The sequence below is a fragment of the Thunnus thynnus genome, chromosome 15, assembly GCF_963924715.1.
Source record: "Thunnus thynnus chromosome 15, fThuThy2.1, whole genome shotgun sequence".
Taxonomy (NCBI): Eukaryota; Metazoa; Chordata; class Actinopteri; order Scombriformes; family Scombridae; genus Thunnus; species Thunnus thynnus.
The window spans coordinates 13616999-13629532 of record NC_089531.1 but is presented as its reverse complement, the minus strand read 5'-3'; the positions used below and the strand labels follow the sequence as shown (position 1 = coordinate 13629532).

Genomic DNA, 12534 nt, shown 5'->3' with positions numbered 1-12534 from the left:
AGGTCAGGTGATCAATCTGATTGTGTGCGCGTGCGCGGACGTGCACCTGTCATAAGCGACACAGATGTTACATATCGGTTTCGTCATTCCGTCGGAAAACTGATGAAACTGGAGGGATTTCAAACCAACATCTGCAGAAGTGAGTCAATAGTGTTTTATTAATGTGTGTTTGTTGGAGATAAAGTTATGAAGTGTGTATCTGTGAAGTGTGTGTGTGTGTGTGTGTGTGTGTGTGTGTGTGTGTGTGTGTGTGTGTTACCTGCGTGAATACCTGCGTGAATACTTGCAGCAGGTGATACAGCTGCCTTAATTGCCTGTGAAGGTCCGCAGGCCTGTTTTAATGATTAACCGAAATTCTGACATTTTCCTTAAGTAATTGACAGGTTATGGTATTCATAATTTATTTAACAAACTATTTACAAATTAGCAATTGACACGTTTCTTCATGTGATGACAGTGCAGTTATTTCTCCACCAGATGGCGTCATTGTACCGTAAATTGTTGAAATGGTTCAGCGGAAGCTAAAATGTCTGAATGTCAGAGGAATCAAGTGTTTGAGATCACAGCTGAGTCCATACAAAACATGTTGATCACAACCATACAAAGAGTAGAGAAGCTGAAACAAATTAATCTGCCTTTAAGAATGATTCATTACAGACAATCAGATACAAACAAAATATGTATTTATTACATCTGGATACTTGAGCTTTGACTTTTGTAATTAGCAGTTTTGGCTGCATATAAATTCTGCTGTTGTGCTCAGTTTAAGATACTTTCAATAAAAGTATCAGTTGTTTGCCATGAACACACTGTTAATTGCAACATCACAATCAGGGCACAAACTTACACCGGCCAACCAGCCAAATGCTGGTAAAATATGCAAGTGGCTGGTAGATCTATTTCACTCACCAGCCAAAAAAACAATAGTAATCTATTGAGTGGCTGGTAAAATTTGAATATTCACTAGTCATTTGACTGGTGGACAAAAAAGTTAATTTTGCATCCTGATCACAGTATTATATATAAGTAGCACTACTCACTGTCTCCTTCATTCAAACCTTTTAGTAATTTACACTTGAATGTAGTTTTCATAGGAAACATCAGACAGGACTTTGGCTTATGTGTACTCATATGATGTGTGGTCTACTTAATTATGGATTAGCATAACTGAATAACGTATCTGAGAATAATACAGAAAGGCTAAAACACAAGGAACATCCACCAGATCAAACTGCTACCTGCTTTAATCATAATTTAGATTGAATTAATATAATGTCCATTTAAATCATTGCATCATCCTTGGTTATCAGGCTTTAATTTCTCTGTAACTATACACATAAATACACTTGACTGAGACCAATTTGAATCCTTTTCACTGTAAACAAGGGCTGCAGCAAACAATTACTCTCGTTATTGATTAATCTGCTGATTATTTTGTCAATTAATTGATTAATTGTTTATTAAATGTTAGAGAATAGTGAAAAACTCCCATCACAATATCTTAAAGGCAAATATGAAGTCTTCATGTTGCTCGTTTCATCTGACCAACAGTCTTAAACCCAAAGATATTTAGTTTAATATCATGTATGACAAAGAAAATCTGCTAATTGTCATAATAAAGAAACTGGAAACTATGAATGTTTGGCATTTTTGCAAGAAAAAAAGACTTAGTTATTGTTAAAATGATTAATCGATTATGAAAATAGTTGAACATTAATTTTCTGTCAATTGACTAAACAATCAATTAGTTGTTTCAGCTCAACAAACTTGGAAAAAGAAAACTCATCAGGTCACAAACTCTATATTTACTGTATCTCTCTTACAGTGCGAAGCTGATGTAACATAACTGTCAGGATTAACGTAAAACAACCCAAAGACACTTTTGTATGTGCAAGTATGTTGAATGCAGCAACTTTCGAGGTAATTTCTCTTCCTAACCAGCAACTGATCCACATTAGTGCTGCTCAGTGGCCAAAAATACAGGATTATTATTGCTCCAGGCAGCTCCCCTGGTGAGAGTGTGCATGTGTGCAACCCTCCGTCCTCCTGTTGCAGCTCAATTAAAAAGACAGACCCACATTATCAGACCTGATCAGAGGGCGAAGTTGAATTCATAGAGATGTTCAGAAAGGTGTCTCTGTTGGAGCTGGACCACGGTTCTCAGGCCTTCAGTGGTGTCACACGGCTTGGCCTGCATGCAGAAGGTTGGTGTCCGTCCCCTCTGTCATAGAGCCGATAACACGGCACCAGATGGGAGTGTATTGTGGCCTGTGACCCCGAGGTCAGGGGGTCAGAGCGGAGTGAACAGAGGCCAGTCTTTAAGGACTCTTCACGGAGTTCCTCTTTCTTCCAAAGGACGCGTGGCTCACTAATTGAGGACCCACCTCCTAAAATCCCTGAGTGCCAGGTCCTCAACACCCGAAAATGACCGGCGGTGTGAACTGCAGGGAGAAGTAGGACATGAAGGGAACGAAAAGGAGTAATTATTTTGGCTGTGTTGTTAGAGCTGCAACCAGTGTTGTTTTTCCCTTCATGGATTATTTTATTGGTTGTTTAGATTTGTAGATTATGGAGCTGCAACTATTTCTACAATCGATTAATCGTTTTGAGTCATTTTAAAGGAAAAATGTCCAAATTCTCTGATTCCAGCTTCTCAAATGTGAATATTTTCTGGTTTCATTAGTCCTCTATGATAGTAAACTAAATATATTTGGGTTGTTTACTGTTGTTCAGGATAAAAAAAGACATTTGAGGACGTCACCTCGGGCTTTGGGAAACAGTGATCGACATTTTTCATCATTTTCAGACCAAAGGATGAATCGATTAATCAAAAAATAATCAACAGATTAATCAGTAATGAAAATTGTTAGTTGCAACCCTAGTAGCTAGATTACATTTTTATCTAAAATATATATATATAAAAAAAATAAAAGCAGAAAAAAAGAGTTAATGATTCAGTTGAGTCCAGGACTAGAATTTAAGATTATTTCTGTAATCGATTTATCTCTCTACTATTTTTTTAAATAATCGTTAAATCTGTAAAAATTTAAAAATAAGTGTAAAAAATGTACATGACAAGTTCTCTGAGCACAAGGTGACGCCTTCAAATTGCCTTTTTTTTGTCCAACAAACAGTCGAAAATTCAAATATTCAAATATTTTCAATTTATGGTGAAATAAAACCAAGAAAATCAGAAAATCATCACTGTTGAAAAACAAGAAACAGCTAATGTTTGGTATTGTTGCTTTATAAGGAACTAAAACTAAATTAATTGATTATCAAAATGCTGGTGATGAATTTTCTTTCAATGGATTGATCAGCTTATTGTTTCGGCTCTGACTGTGTTGCCTCGTTCACTAACAAAAAGACATTTATTACTTTTTTACAGCCCACATAAAATCCCCACTTTGTTGAAAAGATCTATCTAGATCTATAAAAATCATCTTTTCAATAACAGCAGTGTGAAACTATTTTAAGGTGTTTTTCATCGACTGCAGCAAACACATTTTCCAGATTGTGTGTTGCACAGTTTCCATATTGAGAATCGACGTGAGACGACTCGGCTGCCAGATTTTAAGAGGAAACGGAAGATGATTATCAAGTATCATATCAGTAATTGGACAACCGGTGCAACACTTGACAAGATCTGTTTGTCCGCACAATGAAAAGACAGGAGGGTGAGGAGAAGTTGAAAAGGCGTGCCAAGTTGGCTGGGAACCTCACCAGTGAGCTTTACCCACAACCCTTCACCCCACCATCGCTGCTTACTGGGATACAAACAACCTTTGTGGTGTCTCTCTCTCTCTCTCTCTCTCTCTCTCTCTCTCTCTCTCTCTCTCTCTCTCTCTCTCTCTCTCTCTCTCTGGTGCATTTCAATTTGCTCAGAAGCAGAAGTATTTTGATTTGATTGGCGCCGTCCCCGTCTTCCTCTGGTCTTACTTCAACAAAATACACTCACAGAGCAGAATAAGTCTCCTGTTGGTGGGAAGAAATCTGTGCTGTAGCATTTACATTTCACTTATAAAGGTCATGACATACAAAATCATTTAAGATTCATTCCTACCTAAATTTTAAATGTGATTTACATTAAAAAAAAAAAAAACCTACCATTTAAACATTTAAAAGATGCAATTATCTATACATTTAAATTAAATTCTTGAATGGTACAGCTAAAATCAGATTTTAGAATAATAAAGTTTCATATTTAACACATTTGAACTTTAATTAATTAAAGCCCGAGGACATGAGTTGCAAGTAGGGACATGCAGGTTTGACATTGGAGTTGCTCATAACAATAATTTCTTAATTTTTAGAGGCTTTGATGAACTTCACTGGAAGCTTTGCTCAAAATGTCAAATTCAAAGTGAAATGTCTCAAAAATTAAAAATGTCTCCTTCTGTAACTGCTTGGACATTTTCTGAAGAAGCTATTTGTTCACTTATTGATAAATAAATAACAAGAATAGACCAGAAGCAGTGATATAGTGACCATGTTACATGTTATGTTCATTGTCACTTGTGTACATTTCTTATCCATGTTTTTCATTGTGGACTTGACTTTTTTTGTTCATTTCAATATTTTTGAAAATTCTGCATATTTCTCTTCATATTTAATTCTTCTTTACTGTGATTACTCATAAATACTCTTATCACAGGATTAGTCTTTATTTCCCATCATAGCCTGACTGATACTGGATTTTTGAAGCTGATAGTGATATACTGATATCCAGATAATGATATATTAGTCAATATTAATTTTTAACATAAACATTGAACATACACAAATGTTCTTGATAAGGATCCCTTAATTTTATGAACCAATTGTAACATAAATAAACTCATTATTCTCTGACAAACAAACTGTGTGATGATGACACTGTTTCTAAACTAAATATTCTCCTCAATGATATTTTTGGCTTTTCTGTGCTCTAATTTTTTATTTATCAGCCATGATAAACTAATATTGGACGTTTTTATCAATCTGGTGCCAGATCCTACAGTATATTTTATGAAAATGGTCGATAGTGAGCAAATTTATAATTAATTACATTTTTATTGTGTTTCAAACATCTGAAACAATTTGGATTAACAATTAAACAGCTTGGATCAGTATCAGTTTCATTTACACACCGTTAATACAACTCAGCATGCTGTGTGTGAGGAAAACCTTTATAAGAACTGAGTTTATGTTGCTGCAGCAGCTGGATGCAGCTGTATCGGTTTCTCAGTGTGATAAAAAAGTGCAGGCTGCCTGCAGTCAGGAGCTCAGCTTTCAGATCAGCTCCACTGATATAATAGCTCCTTTAATCCGAGCCAATTAGACCCACAGGGCACAGGGAGTGGCTGTTTTCACACTGCACCAATTTGCGCTGGGGGTGGGAGGACTGATTGACAGGCAGTCGTGTGAAAACAGAGAGACAAATAGGTTATAATTTGAACCCATGGAGAGGCAATATGGAGGATGCAGCCTGCATGGGAGATTTGTTGGAGAATCATTCATTGAAGAGTTTTCTTACTACAGAAATGATCATTCAGTAGCAATCGATCAAACCAGAAACATGAATTGAGCCAATTAGACCATACTAAGAATCAAATAAACACACACTAACACTGACTGTTTCCAGGTGATTTTTAAAAAAGGTAAATGATAAGAATAATCATGTTACACTATTTAATTTTTTTCTATTGCAGTGGTTCCCAACACCTCGTCAGTTTGAATGTGTTTATGAGATGTGAGCAGTTCAACCAAAGAATGATTTTACTCCTTTGGGAAGATGTAAATTTATCTTTCATCCACAAATAAGCAACAATCAGAAAAAATAAACATACTTTTTTGTAGCAGCGATATTTCTTCTTTATTTTCCTCTCAAATTATTTCATGAACCTTCAGATTTATCTTCTGACCCCTCTGGAACCACAGTTTTATTGTATAATGAAAGTAGGTGACAAAAAAAGCACCATTTCTTAACGTCATTGTTGTAATTACTTATGATTGTATTTTTTTAATGGATTCTGATTACTTGGATACTGATTGATTTTTGGGCTTTTTTTCCATTGAACTAGAAAGCAAAAAGCATTTTGCAACTACTCACATTTTTATTTATGGGTTATTAAAGTCTATGAAGCAAAGTGTTATAATCATAACGATAACAATCTCAAAAATACCCAAAAAATTAGAAACAAAGTTGGCTTTAATTTGAGAATATTGCTATTTTTTGGGTCATATTTAACAAGACTTCAATGTCTTGATGCTGCTTTCAGTGACCCCATACCTGCAGTGCTACAGAAATCCAGCTGGGGGCACTCTGAACTGAAATTAGGCAAGCTGCATGGGAAACATGTGTTATGACATGATACAATATTCAGCGCCTGCTTTATCCCTGTGAAGGAATCATGTAGGACAAAAAAAAATAACCCCACACTCTTGAGGCTGCTTTGATGACGCTCTCACAGCTGTTTCTCTACAGTGACCGTTTATTCCAGATAACATCCAAGATCACATCCAAATCAAACATCAGTTTTGCAATGGTGTCAAAACGTCCCCTGAATTATGATGATGGGGGGAAAAAACGGAAAATAAACATTGTGAGAGTTGGCCGAGGGGGTTGCAGGCAGAGTTCAGCAGTCCAAGTGTATTTGATTTGCCATCAGTGGAGTCATGTGCAGATATTTACAGTGGACATAAATATCTGGCCAAAGTGGAAAGAAAAAGGAAAAAAATGAAAATAACTAACTAACAATGAATGACTCTTTTCTCAAAAACAGGAGAATACACACAAAAAAAGAGAAATCAACTCTAAACTGCACTTTGTCCCCTGAGATTAGGCCCAAGGCAGGAGCTGCAGACTGAAGCTGAGTCTGTCTCTGTATGACCTTGAGTCACCCCAGACTTCTCCCTTTCCCTACACAGAGAGAACAATATCAATTATCTCCTACAAAACACTCACAGTGTTAAATAACAATATACTGTCAAATAGAAATTCATTTAAGTTTACTCTAAAACATGTTTTTTCCTTTAAAAAGAGTACTTTAACAGTCAAATCCCCAAAAAGAGGCAAAACACACCTCTACCCTACCGCTCTTAGTCTCACCCCCTGAGCGACCAGAGACTAGAGGGCGAACGCCTCTGCACTAGTTTACCACTTCCTGATCTGACATGAGCAGCACGATAGAGAAAACAGATGAGGAGTGCGCAGTGGACCCTTGGGTAACATCTAAGAAACTACCATCTGGAGGACAATGAACTACAGTGTGTCTTCTTTTTTTCTGAGACCTGGGGGTTGATGTGCAGCAAAACTGGAACTGAGGATTTCATGGTCGACGGCTTAAACCTAGATGATCTGTGACATGTTAGCGGTATGTTGTCAAAGCATAACCTGAGTGCTCCACAGTCTTTAGATGTTAAACCGAGAATACAGTTGATGGCAGTAAATTAAATATCTTGGGTTGTGGACTGTTGGTCGGGACAATAGAAGACATTTGAGGACATCAAATTGAGCTTTAGGAAACAGTAATTGACATTTCTCAACATTTTCGGACATTTTGTAGACCAAACGACTAATCGAGAAAATAATTGACAGATTAATCGATAATGACAATATTTTATATAATCTCTAGTAACAGCCATATACTTAGTTAAAATCTAAAATGAGTAAACTGCCTCTTTTATGTCTTTTATATAACATAGTTGCACCACAAAAAGTGTTACATTTTCAATATTTTAAAATGTGAATAAATAATCAGTATCATCAGAAAATGGAGACAATTTGCAGTTAATGTTTGCAATAATGTTTCCTTAATAACTAAATTGTGAAAAAAAATATTGTGACAGTGAATACTAGAGGCAACAACAACAAAAAAAAGAGCAAGGACCTTAGTTATATAAAAATATACAAGATTTACTCCAAAAACACATTTACACACAGCTAAATATGACTCAAAGTGCTCTGGTGACATTTTTAGGTCACATTTAGTTCGTCATAATTCCCCCACCATCTCATTCATGTTTGCTCATGTCCATATTTTCATGTCATTTTGAAGGACATCCTCGATTTTGAACAGTTGGTAACCCAAAGTCCTTCATATCCACCAGCTAAGTGAGACACGTCCGTCAAATGTGAGATTGTTTCAGGGAGTGACGCATTTAAACAAACAGTGTCCTGACAACGTTATAATCACCTCTGTGTGTTGTTCTTGTGCTCCTCTGAATCATTAACATGTGAAAGCCTCGAGTTCCTGTGAACTTATTTGACCTGTGACCCCACCTCTATGTCTCGCAGACAACAAATAGCTGCAGCTGGGGATGGAGGGTTCCCATTTGGTTCTCACCCACAGACTCCAGTTCAGATTGACTCGGACATGTCTGCTCACAGGCGACAATGAGTGAGTAAGAATAAGTGATTATTATAAGTGGTTCTCACCATTATTGACTTATTGAGACGCACATTCTTCCTCCTCCCTTATACACTCAACATAGTTAACACAGATTGGAGGCCACAGACACAAACATACACAGTGTAGACTAGCATTCAGACAACAAAAACACCCCTTTTAGGTTGATTTTATACTGGATTAAAAATGTAAATAAAAGATTCTTCTCTGCACAAGAAAGGAGTCATATGATATTTGGCAGCCTGCAGAGGGGACTGTGTTGAAGTGAGGGCATAGTCTGTATATAAAGATGGATGTAGCAAGGTGTGATGTCATCTATTGGTTTGCATTGGAGCTGATTTTGAAACCAGGTGTTGTAGCTTGTGGTCGGCATCTTTTCCATTCGGAGCCAGGACATTACAAAGAAGGAGTGTGGGGTGTTTCATGCTCTAGAAACAAGCAAACACTTACTGGGAACACTGAGCTGTGTGCATGTGGGCTAATGTTAGCTTCTTTAGCTTTTACTTGGGCCTCAAGCTTTGGTAGTTTCCACTTTAGTGAGAGAGAAAATATGATATTAATGGACACTGAAGAGTCTGAGTAAACGGTTGGTTACATTACACTTCTGTCTTATGAATGTTCGCTCTGTTTCCTTTTCACTTCTACTGAAGCCTGCAGGACGGACAAATACAATTGTGGGTTTCCTGTTGCATTATCAGACTACTGTGCCACACTATAAACCGTAGCATCACATGTGATAGCTCCGATTAATTATTTATTACCCGCATCAGAAATGTGACAACATGTCCTTTTTTCTGGGTCAAGGGTCAACACATGTCATGTTAGCTTGCAGACATATTTTGCTCAGTTGAAATGATGGACATACACTCAAATATTTCACAATATTCTTGCCAGTCAAATTATTCATCTTTTAATTCATTTAATTAATTTAATTCATTTTAGTATGATATGAGCAAACAAAACTCTTCATAAATTATTGTCCATATATTTATGTACCTGCAGCATCACAGATATGAAACTTTTAAAGACAAATGCATCCAAACAAACAACCCAGTACACTATCTTATTACAAACAGGACATTAACTTCCAGGATTATTACAGGTTAATGATACAGTTCTTGTAACAAGAAAATTTAATTTGAGATTAGACTCAAGTGGTCACAAACAGCAACAGATTGGAGCATGAAGGTTCATTCTTGACCTTGGAAATAGAAGTGTTAACTCAAGGTTCACTTACAGCTCTTTTCCACCAAATTAGCTCTGATTCTTGAACCGGTTCCATTAGGATTCTGGGAACCTTAGTGCTGTCGAGTGAACCAGCCTGTGTTTCCACCAGTTTTGAACAGAACCATTGTAATCGAGGATGAGTCATCAACGGAGGGCGTTGCACAATGCACAGCAGAAGTAAACAGTAGCAGCAAGATGGTGGATCTCATTGATCACCTGCAAGCTTTTGTTCTGTTATTACAGATATTTGTTTTTATCCAAAAAACAAACATAGACCAACTATTAATGATAAGAAGACATATAAGACTATTACATGCAAGACCAGTGGTATGTAAAATGTTTTTATTTGCAGACGTATAGCCTACACAAGTGTAAATGAACTGTGTAGAGTCAGCAAATAAGTCTCTTAATTTGTCATATATAGCAAAGCATGGTAAGAAAAGGCATTAGTACACACCCTGAGAAGACAGAGGGCTTTTGTGTCGACACAGGCACAGCTCTGGTGGAATGCTGTTACTCCTGGCTACTCCTGGCTTCAACAATGAGCAATTCTGCAACTTTCGGATCTCGCAGGAGTCCTTTTAATTTAATCTGTCGTCATCTTTGCCCCGTTCTGCAAAGAAAGAACACCAAAGTGGGTTTGCGTATCCAAGTAAATAAACTGGTTGCCATCACCCTGTGTAGACTGCCCACTAACAGTGAATACCAGAGGGCACGAGTCACCTTTTTGGCGTTGGTATTGCGACTGTTTGCCATTGTGTCCAGGATTTCTGCAATGCTGTTATAAAAGTGCTGCTTCCTGAACACATCAACACACCGCTGATGCTTAGGAATTTGATGGAGATCAGAGAGGAGACTATGCATACCCATTGCAAACTTTGCTGATGAAGCCTTTTTCTGACACAGGCAGACTGTCACCACAGCAACAGAGGGCACAGTGCCAGATTAAGCAGTGTGAGGGCAACTGTGGAGATGACCATCGGGAGACTAAATGGTAAATGGAAGTGTCTCCTAAAGAGAAATTGAACCTTACAAAGAAGAGGGTTCTGGCTTGTGTGTAGCATCTGTGAAGAGCAATGCTATCAGTACTTTGAGGATGTTCCAGTGATGCATGTGAACATGGAGCCTCCTGTTCGTGTGTTACAAGAACATCAACAGCAGAAGAAGCTGATGTGTATTTTAAGTCTGACTGATGGACTGAGCAGAATTGTAGTGTAGGCTACTGAAGGCAACTGTATTTTTTATAAATAATTTCTGTTTGTATTGTACTGTACCTTCTCTGCTTTGCATATCTTTTTTTACTGCATGTGCATCCACTGTATTCTGTAAATATTTATTTATTCACTGTTTTTCCATGTAGCACAGTTGAGAGCAGGGGCATTTTTGGCATTTCACTGTACACAATATTGTAGCAAAGTTCTGCATTAAAAGAAAATAGAACTTTTTGCCATGTCAAACTAAAATAAAAACAGACTTTGCAAATGTCTGGCTAAAAAATCAAACACTGTATCTTAACATAAAATCATTGAAAATCAAGTATAAAGTATAAAATTGTGAACAAAGAAACATAAAGATAATAAACTTGACAAAAAAGAAACAAACTGACTCCAAATGTCAAACAACTTTTATTAAACAAAAATAACTAGTTTTGTAAAATAGTAATTACTGATTCAGATTCTCATTGCTGGCTCCCTCCATGGCAGAGAAGTGGTAGACTGCTGCATGTGTTGCAGCACTTCTCTCCTCTCTCTCCTCAGCCCTGTTATCTGCTCTCTCTATATACTCAAGGACATCTTGGACGTCTTGTCTCTTCCTTTTTCTTGACTAAAATATCAGCACTGTTTAAAAAGAAAACTTTTATCAATCAATACAGAAATAATTTTGTGTTAATGAGTATGTATGGGAACAATATACTTTCTGAATATTCAATAGCAGGTCAGGCATATTTAATCGTTATAAACTGACCCTGGAAAAATTGAAGGAGGCCCTGCCCAGCATACTTACTCCCTCTTGTCCTTGGTTGCTCCTGTTCTTTGGGGATTTATCCCTCCTCACTAAACAACACTGGTACCAGGTCTACTGGCGGAGGGCCCAGTATCAGAAGCAAGTATACTGGTGGATGTGTCTTATGCAATACTAAATCACAAAAATATTAAGGCTACTGACACATCACTTGAGGTGAATGTACAGTATGTGAACAGCTTGGAAATTTGGGCATGCTTAAAGTTGACAGTAAAATCGCCAGACATGATTATAGGCTACAATTTCCCAAAATAAACTTTGCACGCATATTTAAAAGACAGAAGAAATATTGTAAGATATGTGAGATGTAAACACAGCCTTGCAGACATGAATATCGCCTAACAAGATTTAGATAGTCACGGAAACGTAATAACGTAATGACATGTAAGTTAATGGTTTAGTATTTGATCAACATACATTACAGTTGTCTACAAAATCATCAAGGAGTGGTATTAAAAAGACAACATAATACAGTCAACCCACTGTCATAAAATGCTGATGTGGACACAGATGCAGGGTTGCTGGACTCCAGCATTGCTGTGGCTCAATTCAGCACCCGAGTCATCTGGTTTGCTGGTCTCTTGACACATCAGCTGCTGAGGAGATCATAATAGGGTAATATACTGTATTAGCCCGTCCAACTCTTCGACTAGTCCGCCGTACAGCTTACTCATTCTCGTACTACTTTCTAGCTTCTCCTGAAACTCAGGAGATCAGGAAATCGTCACCAAGCATTTGGTTTCGTCGGCAAACCACTGCACCCTCTTTTTTTTCTGATTATTTCTGACTTGACTTCTCCATTGTTGCCTTCTCCATCCTCTCTTTCCAACCTGTAAAATATGACATGCCCACTGACGTCAGGTTCCAAACCAAACATTTATTTTTGGTCAAAATG

General features: G+C 37.3%; 1 long non-coding RNA gene across 1 annotated transcript; it reads left to right on the top strand.

Annotated features, from left to right (window-relative positions):
- Positions 1–28: 28 nt before the first annotated feature.
- On the top strand, positions 29–11099 carry LOC137198140 (uncharacterized). The gene is made up of 3 exons (XR_010931588.1): positions 29–139; positions 8279–8381; positions 10524–11099. It is a non-coding gene; the product is annotated as an uncharacterized lncRNA (long non-coding RNA).
- Positions 11100–12534: the final 1435 nt, after the last annotated feature.